General features: G+C 40.1%; 1 protein-coding gene across 2 annotated transcripts in view; it reads right to left on the minus strand.

Moving 5' to 3' along the window:
* The window catches only part of INPP4B (inositol polyphosphate-4-phosphatase type II B), a 560,042-nt gene extending 547,490 nt beyond the window's left edge, over positions 1–12,552 (minus strand). Inside the window, exon 1 of one of the 2 annotated variants that reach the window (XM_045576851.1) lies at positions 12,290–12,550. The gene's annotated coding sequence lies outside the window, so the exon portion shown is untranslated. Of the gene's footprint in view, positions 1–12,289 lie in introns of both variants that reach the window. The other variant, XM_045576850.1, reaches the window with a different exon arrangement.
* Between the last annotated feature and the right edge of the window lie 928 nt (positions 12,553–13,480).

The raw sequence follows: 13,480 nt of genomic DNA on the forward strand, positions 1-13,480 counted from the left end.
GTTAACAAATCTGAACAAGTATATCTATTAAATATATTTGGACACCCATCCCCATCCAAGATGGAACTTTGTAGTTGTGTTTTTTTTATATTCAAAATTGTAATTGAGCCCTAAATGAACATAAGATAAAACAAATAATATAAGATAAAACAAATAATTTTATTAGTGGTTGTCAATATTTTTAATACTCTACATTTATGGCATAATTTTATAAGTCATTTTTATATACAATTCCACTTCATTCTCACTATAAATCTATCAGGTAGTTATTATCTCTACTGAATAGATGAGATAACTGGCTCAGGTAGATTATAATGACTTTCTCAGAATCACATTAATCTAGATTTGGAAAAACAAAGACTTATACGAATTTGTTTTTAAATAAATGTAACAGTGTTTAACGGAATGCAATTGTGTCTAATGCTAGATTGTGTGAACCCAGAATGAAAAGCATTCATGTGAAAGAAAAGGGCCATACCAGATTGGAGGGGCCCAGAGCACTTCTATATTGGGCCCCATCTCATCAGCTCAACCAGACTGTCCGGTGGGAAACTTGTAATATCAAATAATTGCTCAAATAATAGCTACATTTTTATCCAAGATCATGGGAAATGGATAGTAACTTTAAATGTTGCAATATGGTTTTCAGATCTTACATGTGTAGTATTCATATTATCAAATATAACATTTAAGACATACTATCAATACCTCGAGTCAGGCTACTGAATATATCTTTTATATTATCATTAAACTGCTATAGAGACTCAATACCTTTATATGTGGTCTTACTATAAGCCATCACAAATCATCTTTAGAAGTAGGCAGGGAATAAATTATGAATAAATAAATATATACCTAAATAAAAAATACCTAGTTTCTGAGTTCAAATTCTGTAACATTTCTGAGGCAATGATTATTTGTATAATGTAAAAGTAATACTTTCATAACCCAAAACTGTCTTTTTTCTACTGAGTACAATAGATCATTTGAAAACTTACCTACCATTCTCCCTGAACTTTCCAAATGTTTAGGGAAATAAGGTGACTAACCATCTCATTTGCCCAAGTTTCTCCTGGTATTAGCACTGAAACTCCTCAGTCCTGAGGAAACCCAGATTTTGGTCATCCTACAATGGAGCATGAAACAGTTAAACTAAAGCTCTTTGAAGGTGCCTTCCAGAACTAAGACTGTGTGTTTAATGATTTTCAAATCATTTTTTATATAATTAATGTTTATGTGTTGTAATCAGAAAATAACACAGCGATAGAAGTCTGTATCAGTTAGAATTCCAAGTTAAATGTTGTGTAATTGAGAATCCCATTGCAATTTCCTCGCTGTGCACTGTCTACACTGGTCTGTCTTTTTCTCTGTCACACACTCTTTCTCAGCACCATACCACCAAGAGATTTTGAGAAGGAAATTTGAACAAGTGGGAGAAAAACCCTCTTAAGGCTTGGAGAGGATTTTCATCACTGCTAGTGCACTGCTGCTTCAGTCATTCAACTAAAAGAAAATATAAAAACCTAAGCATGAAAATTAGAAAATCTTAAAGAACAAATTCTAAGCTTTTCATTTGTTTTCATGTGTTGTTTAGCTCAATTATCTAGCCTTTGAAATGGGAAGTGGGTATTAGCAGAATCTGACACAGGACCCATCCATGAGTAGGTTCTTCCTGTCTTAGACAAGGAAATGAGCATAGTTCTTACCACACTCCACTACTTGTAACTCAAATGAAACTTAAATATACTATACAAAAGAACCCTTCTTGAAAATACTACAACTGGAATTGGAGGTAGCGGTGAGTGGGCCTTAAGAGCCCAACACACAATGCTTCTTCTTCTTACCTAGTAGCAGCTTCCTGAGATGGGGCACCAGCAGAGGTGGGGACCATTAGCCTGAATAGGCAAGTCTCAGCTTCAAAGAAACCTAGAGGACTCCTGTTAGTAAAAGCAAGGCTTTCTCTTCTGTGTGATTCCAATCAGCAGACTGTGTTTGTAGACCAGGGTCAATGGAAGAGAGCTGAAGTATATTGTTGTGGAGCATTTTAGAAAGACATAAGCAAATTATGCATATAAAAATATTTCTGGATTTTCATTTTTTAAATCTCTCTAACTGGAGTACAAACTCAAATAAATAAGCTGTAGCTTCAGGCAAGTTACCCAACCCTGTCACTGCATTGGAATGGGCCAAAAGTGATTATCTCATGGGTAATTGTGTCAGATTTGACAACTGGAAATCAAATATCAAACTGAGCTGCTTACTGCACTGTATTTGGTTGATATACAAAGTAATACATATTTTTGGACAATTTTATGAAATCTCATTACTGAGCTATTGAAGAGAATAAACTATTACATATATATAGGTATATATTTATACATATATATGTTTTAAATATTTATACTGAGTGTATCTTCTTAGGCTACTTTAAGGAAAAATAACTTAAATATATTTTAGATCAAGGCTGTAGCCAAGTAATGGGAAAGAGAACCCTTCACGTATCCTGTGCACCTCCCTGTTCTGACAACGAGATGCTATGAGGCCTAATATGTAAACCTGAGTGAGCAAAGCAAATGGGGGCCCACAGCGAGCTAAATTCTTATATGCCAAGGGTCTGTTATGTCTACAACAAAAGCCTTGCTTTTACTAACAGGAGTCCTCTAGGTTTCTTTGAATTCCCTGGTCAGTTCATAAGAGTAAATCATGAAAAAGGAAAATATTTAGGCAATAACTGATGTCTAACATAGGGCCTTATGGGATAGCATGAAAAATCCCCTAAATCAAAACTTTACTGAGAGACACACCAGGCTCCTGGATAATGAGATTAAATCTTGTAAAGCTGCCAATTCTGCTCAATTCTGTTTGTACACTCAATGAAATTTCAATTAAAGTGCAAAAATATTTTGAGGGTAGTCTTACCAAGTTTTCTAAAATGAGTCTAGAAGAAATGTTTTAAGAGCTACACACAAACACAAAGAAAATCAGCTAGAAGAACCTACCAGTCCTACCATATGTTAAGCAAATAACATTTAAATCTGTGTGATATCAATAAAGAACTGATTGAACAAGAGAATGAAATAAGTATACCAGAATCCAAAGCCCACCCGATGGGAAGGAGGGTTGGAGACAGGGAAAAAAGAGAGGAGTAAAAGTGCATGTTTATCTCTAACTAAGATGATATATTCAATGATGTGGTAGAGTCACAAATAACTGGAATTTGAATGGATTATTCAAAAACTGCTGCTGAAAAATGCTTAATATTTTTAGAAGAGAAATCAATTTAACTCTTATCTCATACCATACACCAAAATAATGTTGGGTGGACAAGAGAGAAAATAAAATCATTAAAGAATTCTATGTAAATTGTTTTCAGGGAAAAATAAGTTAGGTAAATTTTAATCTTTTTTATGAATGAGAAAGTATTTAAGCAAAAAAGCAATGGAAGAAATATGACATTCAACTTAATTACACATACATTTTCAATTTCCATATGTAAAAAATTATTTAAAAAACAATATAGATAACAAATGGCAAAGGGGACTGTATCCCTAATATTTAAAGGACACTAACATTTATGGAAAAAAAACAAGGTCCCAATATACAACCAGGCTAAATATATGAATTCATATTTAAAAATGCAGTACAAATTAAAATAAGCATTTCAAAAATGTTCAACTTCGCCTAATCAAATAATAGTGGAGCACAGTACTTTAAAACCTAGATTTTAAAGTAAAATCAATCTTGGTCCAAGACCCTACTCTACCACTTACCAGCTGTGTGATCTTGGGGGAGTCACACACTCTCTCAAAAAATGTTTCCTAACCTTTAAAACAGGATGATGACCTTATCCTCCTCTTACAGCTGTTGCAAAGACTAAATGAGATAATAGAGATAAAGGTCTTGTATGATGGATGATCTATAGGAGGTGTTCAACAAGCGTTATTATTGTTGATGATGTTATTGTTTTGACATTGTTATAATTATCTCACTTTTCCAATTAGCAAACATTCATAAAAAATAATATCCCTCTATTTTAGTGAGGATGGAGTTATGATTTATATACTTCCAGGGAGAACAAAAATGAGTACAATCTTTCTTGAAAAAAAAAAAAAGGTTCACACTCTTTATTCAGAATACTACTTCTAGGAATCACTCAAAACAAAAAAACAAACAAACAAACAAAAACAGGAAATATACAGACAAAGGCTATCAGAAATGGGGTCATACAAAAAAAAATTATCACAATGTACTATCAGAAACAAATGCCAAGAATAAAGAATATAAAAATCTAAGTTGAGAAGATGGCTAAACAAGTGAAAACGGTCCATATGCCTAACTACCAGATAGCAAAAAAAAGGTTAGAGAAGTGATTATGTGCATGGAAAAAGTGGCTTTCTTTTTCATTCATGGCTGTAAACTGGAACAGAGTTTAGCATACTACCTTTCACCTAGTAGGTGCTCAGTCAATATCTAAACTGAATTGAACAACAGAATTCTAAGTGAACAAAATCAGAACTCTTTTTTTCACAAACACACGCATACACTATAACCTCAACCTTTGTAAAAGAATCCCAGGAAATCTTAAGAAGGAAATATGATAAAATGCTAACAATACTGTCTTTGGGTGATTTTTTTTTCCTCCTCATTAGACTTTTCTCCCACTTGCCAATTTTTTTTCAATGAAGCTTTATTACATTTATAATCAGGAAAAGTGAGTAGGAAAAAAAAAAAAGAATGAAAGAAATCAGCTGGAAGCCAACTGGCTCACTTCTTTCTCGTTACACCGGACTCAGTATGCACCATTCTTCACTCTCACTCAACATACACAAAGGGAAGTGAGAATGTAAATAACATGAATAAATTTGGAAAACAGTCTTTAAATCTTAGCCTGGGAAAGAAAACATTGAAAATTATACAGGGGCTTTGCTTCTTATATAATTTTTACATATAAAAAATTAGTGTGGCCTCAATCCTTTAGATACAAGTTACTTTTGTATCTACAACTGAATTCTCTTCTCACATAATTCTATAAAGACTTATGCATAGTGGTTACTGTCAATTTCTTGTGAATTCTGAAAAAAAGAATCTACTCATTTGAAATTTCAACCCTACACAAAATCTATTGATAAAAGGTCTACTTTAAGAGACCTGTGACATTCTCAAAGGGAAGAACCAAACAAGTTGTCAAATTCTCAAATTCTCAAACACACTCACCAGGAACAATTAGCCCGAGAAAATGAAGTGCCATGACACCCAGAGCATAAAACCTCCTCAGGTGGCACAGCTGGGCCACTGCCTGGGCTCATGCATTGAAACGCCCGTTTTCAAGATGGTGATTTAAGTTCATACCTCAGCCAAATTATAGACTACTACATGATGTGTACCTTTAAGACAGATGGTAAAATCATGACTCATGCAAGCTAAATTTTATATGCCAAGGGTCTGTTATGTCTACAACATCTGTAGAAGTAAAGGTATATAAGAGAATTGTGGTGATCAGGTATGCAGACAGTTAATACCTATTCTAACCTAAAAAGCCTAATGGGGTCATTGGTTTAAAGTAGATATAACTACCTAATGTGTTCCAGTAGATACTAACTACCTAATTGCATGATTCTGTTGATTAAAAAAATATATGACATAGAATGTAAACTGAAATTCAATCCTTAATTATATAAAATCGCCATATATTCCAGGAACAAATCCAAGTGCTTAATTTACCTAATGCCAAGATTTTTGACTTTTTAAATGAAACATGTAGTGTTTATATTGTAGTCATTATTTTTAAAACTGCCTTTCATATAAAATCTATTTTTGTAAATAACAACTTCATAGGTATATTTTCTTTGATATAACTGCTAGGATTTTCTTCCAAAATTTCAGGGAGGAGAAAGTGAATGGGATTGTGGATAAAACAAAAATGGCCATAATTTGACAACTATGGAACTGGGAGTTCATTTTACCGTTCTATTTTTTTAATTATTATTATTCTTTAATTTTTACATAATAAAAAGTTCTCGGTAAAGACATGTATTTCTCAATTAGGCCAATTTAAGTTGGTTAACTTTTCACTTCATCTCCATTCCCACAGCAGCCACATTCAGCGAACATGGTTGAAATGCCTACCATAATGATCTGGAAGGAGATTCCAATAAGGTGTCTAGACAATGCAGAGGTCCCGTTCTGGTGCACAGATGATGGAATACATTGACTAACTCTACCATAACCCATAATTTAATCATTCAGCCAAAGACAGGGATGCCTACATCCAGATTTACCAAGAAAAAGTGATTTAGATAAATTCAGCTGTCATAATTACCAGAAAATTATAGCATGACATGGCTAATCCAATTCAGTCATGCTGGTGGCCAGGCCATCACTGTGACAGAGCACATTAGGGGTTCTGCAGAAGTGTCAGTGAGATTATCTGCACTTTTTTATTTTTTTGCATTGTCCCAAGGGCAATAGAGAAAAATGAACAATTACAGCCTTCAACTCCTAGAAAGAATTCGATCAGCCTGTGTAATGACAGGATCAGGGTTAAAGTGAAAACGGTTAATATAATATCTATTGTAGAATGACCATATTTTTTCTTCTATCATCTCTTAATTTTCCCTTCCCCTTTCACTTAACCTAGTCAACATCAGAATTTTGGCACATACATTTAAGTCAACTTATTCCTAAAAATTCCTCTAATAAACAGATCCTGCATAAAAGCAGAGTATATTAACCATTACAATCGAATCTTCAAAGTATTATGAACAACAGCTCTTCTAAATATACTGCTAAGGATTTAGCTGCCTGTTGATCTTAATGTCATTAGCTCACGCATGATATAAATAAACTTGGTTTAAAAAGAAAAGCTTTAATAATGAATATGTTGCAATGAAAATGACCCAAGGCTACTGAGCATTGCATACTGCCACCTAGTGCAAACCATCTCTAAATCCAAAGGCACCGGACGCCTTGCGGAAAGCAGGAATGCTCTATTTTAAAGCGAATTGATCCAGAAAGATTGGAAACATGTTTATTCATAATTGCTTCAATATAAGAAGGCTATTGGAATTACATTTTAAAAAATTTTCAGGGTGATATATTTTAATGCTGGGCATCAACTATGCAATATATTTTGTTAGGAACGTGATGTATGCCAATGCTCTAAGTGAAATGTGTGGTTATCTAACAAGTTTGGCATATGAAGATGTTTAATAGGATATTAAATAATCACTAGTGACTCTTGCAAGCTTTCTTGAGAGCATAGTTATAATCTCCCCTCATCTACAGGCTGTAATTTCAATTTCAGATACCTCTGATTTTATGTTTTACTTGATTTTCCCAGCAGTGAATAATTTTTGTGTTTTGGTTGTGCTAATCACTAGAACTCATCTCTGATCTTTTGGCTTTTAGAAAAGTAAATCCCCATGAAACTGAAGTGAGAATCATCTGAAAGAATGGTTTAAGAAAAGAATTGATTCTGCTATGGTTATAGGGAGTACATTTTATTTGCTTCACTGTATTCTACAATGGTAGTTCCCAGCTTGGTCTACTTAATGCACTATAACTACCTGTTTTAAGAACTAAGGTGAAAGGTGAAAGGCTCATATGTCTGTCAATTAAGTTTTTCAAAATGAAAAGTATTTAAAGGATTCCCTTTCAATCACTGCATAGTTTTAAAGTCATGCTCCCTTTTGAGAAACACAAATCTCATGTTCTCCTTCTAAAAACTTAAAATTTATAAATAAGTGGTATATTTAAAACAACTAATATGTAAATTTTTTATGAATTATATTTTTATTTTTATCCTAGATACTTTTCATTATGTTGTTATGTCAATAATTCAAAATCAGCATGAGTATCAAAGGCTGCCTACACATCCCACAAACTTATTCATTCCTGGAAATGTGAAAAATCAAGAACATTATTCAATAATTTCAATATTAGGCCTGTTGCACTATTTCATTTTAATAACCAGAGGGCAGGTAAAAATAGATGATAGATAGATAGATAGATAGATAGATAGATAGATAGATGATAGATAGATAGATGATAGATAGATAGATAGATAGATAGATAGATAGATAGATAATAGACAAATAGATGAGAAGGAAGGAGGGAAGAAGGGAGGGAGAGTAAAATGAAGAGAGGGAGGTTGGGTTTGTTTCTCATTTAAGGGAAGTATGGTTTCCATTCCCTTTTGTTCATTAATTTAGAAAATTCCCAAAGGAATCTCAGATCAAAGCCACTTGATCTAGAAAACTTCTCAAGATTTCCTTTAATCAGCTTAACCAAATGACTACTGCCAAATCTATTTCACTTCTTGCTGCTTAGGGCTATTTTAAAGCCCTACCCACCACACAATTAGGACACCTAGTTGGTATGGCTGCCCAATGCCAAAGACAGAACTTACTCACAATATTGCAATTTCAGAAACACAGATTGGAAAACATGATTTACACATATGATATTGAAATCCAACACTTCACCCTTTGTTGGGATTACATCTATCATAACTGCTCAATGTTCAGTCAAATTACAAAGCCAGTTGTAAAAAAGTCTAAAGTTACTACACTCCTCAATATTTCATTGGCCTTATGGTATAACATCTATAACAAGATACTTCTAGTAAGTAAGATTACAATTGTGTCTTATATAAGAAAAATCTCACTGCAGTTTCAGATATTCACAATATAGTTATAATAATAAAATTTCATAAGCATTTTTAAAATGCTCCCTTTAACCTACAAAGTAGTAAAAATATATAAAATAAATGACAGCTGGCCTGTGTAGCTTAGTGGTTGAGCCTCAACCCCATGAACCAAGAGATCACTGGTTCAATTCTAGGTGAGGGCACATGCCTAGGTTGCAGGCTCAATCCCCAGTAGGGGGCATGCAGGAGGCAGCCAATCAATATTTCTCTCTCATTGATATTTCTATCTCTCTATCCCTCTTCCTCTCTAAAATAAATCAATAAAAACATTTTTTTAAAAAGAACAAATAAGTCTTGATTCAAATGAAAATTGTGCCTGAGGCTCTACAGATTCTTTAAAATGTTCTCAAATATCTTGATCTGCTTCCAGGTACACATTGTATGTAAAGTTTGGGTAAACAAAGGCGATGTGCCTCTTGAACACCAATGTGCAATCATAGCATCACTGGATTTCTTTAAAAATAAATGCTTAGCCCTAGCCAGCTTGACTCAGTGGATAGAGCGTCAGCCTGTAGACTAAAGGGTCTCGGGTCCAAATATGGTCAAGGTCACATGCCTGGGTTGCAGGATCGATCCCCAGTGGGGGATGTGCAGGAGGCAGCCGATCAAGGATTCTCTCTCATTATTGATGTTTCTATTTCTCTCTCCTCCCTTCCTCTCTGAAATCAATAAAGAAATATCTTTTGAAAAAATAAATGCTTAAACTGAAACAATTTGCCTAATTATTTTCTTTAGCCTGAATATGAAGTGTGTGTATTTATGAGTGTGTCCTAAGGATCTCCATAAACAAGAATTTCTAATGCAACATAAACAAGTACTAACAAAAGAGTCTATGAAGCAGATTGCCAAGGCTGTTGAACAATAAAGGCACAGAATACAGAAGAAACAGAGAGATTCAGTTTTCAACTGACATTAACATTTTGATTTGAGATTATTTAAAATAGCACATTTCAATCTATTAATATCCCCATGGTTACGAAAGACAAGAATGTATTCCATACAGATTAAAAAATCATATTTGTATATGTAATATTAGTACTGGCTGGGGATTGTGCACTGTGAAATAAGAAAATGTAATAGATATTCAGTAAGCATTTTACTCATTAATTACGACTTTGTAATTTTTGTAACTTTGTAATCTCAGATGTCAGGTATTTACCTGGAAATTGACATCTACTTGGTTGCTAAGAGATATGAGGTCAATTTTCACTTTTTTCTCCATCCTTAAGAGAATTGCCCTCTTGAGTTTTGCTCAAAGTAGAGAAAGTTAACTGTTACCCAAATGGGGATACTTGAACTAAAAGAAACATTTTCAGATGAAAAATGAATTACTTTCAATTTGCACAACTTAGAACAAATATCTGGCTTTTCCCTAAGCATAATAATTTTCCATTGCACACAACTAAAACATAATAGCATTATTTTATAGTCAAAGTTTTAACAGATGAGCCTATGTTATGCATATTTTGACAAAAAAAATCTTATGAGAAATGAAGAAGTCCTTCAGTCAATTTGCACCTCCAAAGTGAAGCTCAAACCCAAATTTTAAAAGTATCTTGTGCACATGTGCTTCTTAAACAGCGGTGGGGACTAGACTAAACTTTGTCTATCTGGGTTTTCTTGTATTTCGTCAAAACTTAAAAAAACCAAAATGCAGTTATAAATATGGACATCCTCATTGGTCATTAGTGTATCACACACGTAAATACTGATGTGCCTAATCAAAGAGAATGTTCTCCTAAAGTAAAAGCAGCATTTCAATCAATACATATGTTTCCTAATGACATTGAGCATCCAGACTGTCTTCACATGCACATTTCATAACCTTTCAAGGACAATCTTCTAAATCACATTTTAAAGAAGTATGCTGAGAAAGCATTCCATTGCAGTAGTATTGTGTATTACTACAAAGCCGAGCGACTCCATTTTTAACCCCCAGGTACTTATTACAAAGCCCTGGATCATTTCTTCTGAATTCATGTCAATGCCTTCCTGGGGCAGATCGCAAAGGAGCACAAGGTAATGCATTTCTTTGTCTACTGAGACCCTGACCACTTGCCCACCTCTTTCTACTCAACTTCTTGCACACCGCCAGCCAGCTGCCCGCAGGTGAATCCTTGAGCCTTATATCCTGCTTTAGCATTATGTCAAACTAGTGACCATCTCTGGTCCAGAACCCAGTCAGAAGACTACTGTGACAAGCAAGGTCTTTGCACTGTCGCTGTACAGCTAGAAGAGGGCTGCCTAGTGCCTATCTTGAGGGGGAGGAAGATGAATTTATCCTGTTGCCTAGGCTTTTACCTACTTTCTAGAGCCACACCTTTTCAAACACGTCCTGCTGTACGGAGAGGAAGAAGATAAGCAAACTGTGACACCTGGAGTCATAAAATGTAATGACCTCAAATAACAACTCAGAAAGAGGGAGAAAACCTGTTCCCCAGAAGGAAAAAAAAAAAACAAAAAACAAGCAAAGGAGCGAAGCTGCATCATTCAAGCAAGAGTAGTAACAGAAACCCCTCGCGGCTGTTTCCAGTTAAGTTTTTGCAGCAGCAGCAGCAGCAGCAGCAGCAGCAGCACAAACCTATTCAATATGCACACCCTCACTCTTCTACAACCTCCTGCCCCCAAACAGAAACTGCCCATCCCTCTCCACCAGCAAGGAGGGGAGAGGGCGGGGGTGTACGCACAGAAAGCACCACCCAAAGCAGGGGATGTCAGAGTCCTGGGGAAGGGCAAACATGGGTCTTGTGGCTCCAGCATCCTCTTTTAAGTCCCAGCTACCAGCCCGAAAGTCCGCGCGGGCACCAACCCCGGGGTTTTAGCTGGACCTCCTCGGGCCTGGGCCTTCCTGCCAGAGGTGTCTGGAGAGCTGGCCGCGCAGTTTTCCAACTCCAGCCCACCCCCCAGCCCCCCTCACCCCGCGGCCTCACTCCAACCCCTTAGACAGAGCTCAGAGGTAGGACAAGTGAAGCTCGGTGGCTAAGAGCAGACGTGCCTGGCTTCTCTGCTGGAATGAGTTGCTGGGGTTGGGGTGGGGTGGTCACGGAGAGGAAAACCCTGGACTTGGGGCAACTAAAACCTCAGTATTAGTGACCCCCACTGCCACCCCCACCCCTGACCCTCGCCTTATGGAAGAGACGGGGCCGGAGGGCGGGCAGCGGCGGCTTTGAGGTGGAGAGGGAGCCGGGGCCCCCGCAGGTGTCCCAAAGGGGAGGTCAGGGCTAGCGGGGCCCGGGGTGGGAGCGGGTCGGGGTGACCATGCGCGCTGGCCCGGCCGAGGGGCGCTCCGCGGGAGGGTCACCTCGACCACAGGGTTGCCCAGCCTCCAAGGAAACACACACAACCTACCTCTGGGCTGGGGCGACAGGGCTGGAGGGGCTCCTGGGGCTGCAAGACCGAGAAACTTGATGCAAAACACACAGACAGGCTCCCCGCACCAGCACGGATCCCCGCGCTCGCGGCCCGGCCCCAAGGACTCCTGAATCACCCCCAGTCCTCCCCCACCCCACCACCCTGCACCCTGCACCCTGCACCCCGCACCCCGCCAAGCCCCAGCGAGCCCTCGGTCCGGCAGGTCATTACCTCTCCCGCAGGCGGAGTGGGGGGCGGCAGCAGCAGCAGCAGCAGACTCTTGGAGCCCGACTTTCTTTCCGGCGTTCGGTTCCCGGGATACGTGTGCGCCGAGCCGAGCGGCGACCTGCTATTTATAGCGCCGAGCCCGCTCCCGGGCTGCGGACCCGGAGGCTGCGGGCGGCGCGGGGCGCGGGGCGCGGGCCGCGGCTCCCAGAGGCGGAGGCGCCCGCCGCTCCCTCCGGCTCCCGCTCCCGCCCGCCCCCCGCGCGCCCCGGAGAAGTTGTCACCGGAGCGGCCGCCTCTCCCGCGGCTCCCACGCCCCCTGGCACCGCCGCTACTTTCCCCCCTGCCCCCGCCCTCCCGGCCCCCTTCCTCCCCGCCTGCCCGCTCCTAGCGGCCTCCCCCCAATGTCACCGGCCGCCGAGCAGAGGCTGCGCGTCCCCCGCTCCCCGGGGAGCGGAGTTGGCGCCCCGGCCGCCCAGCCCAAAGGACCCAAACAGACGCACTGGCTCCGCGCGCTCCCCGCACCCCCGGACCCTCCGCCAGGCCCCCCGCGTGCGGGGAAGGTGGCGCGGCCGGGAGTGGCGGCGAGGGGTGACCCGAGACCCCCCTCTGCGGCCGGCCGGGCCGGGGGAGACCACGGGGTTCTGTATGGGGCGGGAGGAGGGCTCAGGCGGCCACCTAGGAGGGGGTGGAGGCCGGGGTGGAGGGGAGCAGGGTCCTCGGGTCCTCGGTCCTCTGCCTGCCGCCACCCTGGGACACGTCTCCCTAGCCTCTCCTTCCTCGCGGGGACAAGTCCGGGAGGGAAGACCTCAGCGCAGCCCACGGCCCCCCGCCGCCATCCCCAGGTCCCGGCGGATGGCTGGGGCCCAGCCAATCCCAACGAGCTTGTGCGCCTTTGGCAGCCCTAGTGCGCGGGACACACTGCGCTCTGCGTGCTTAGAGTGTCGGGAGAACGGGGTACGTGATCACACGGTCTGAATGGAGGCTAACACTCCCCCACTTCCTCACCAACGGCCCACGGGGAAAGGCCAGCAGCCGGATTGTTCCGGGGTGTGGGGCACATGAGCGTCCCCATCTGCGCCTTACAGGTGCCACCTGGCGGTGCTCTGGGGGAGGTTTTAGCTGGGCGGCTCACAGAGCATGCAGAGCGCCAGTCCACCCAGGCACCCTCTGCCTTCCCTCGCTGAGGGCTCCTAG

The sequence above is a fragment of the Pipistrellus kuhlii genome, unplaced genomic scaffold, assembly GCF_014108245.1.
Source record: "Pipistrellus kuhlii isolate mPipKuh1 unplaced genomic scaffold, mPipKuh1.p scaffold_m20_p_8, whole genome shotgun sequence".
Classification (NCBI taxonomy): Eukaryota; Metazoa; Chordata; class Mammalia; order Chiroptera; family Vespertilionidae; genus Pipistrellus; species Pipistrellus kuhlii.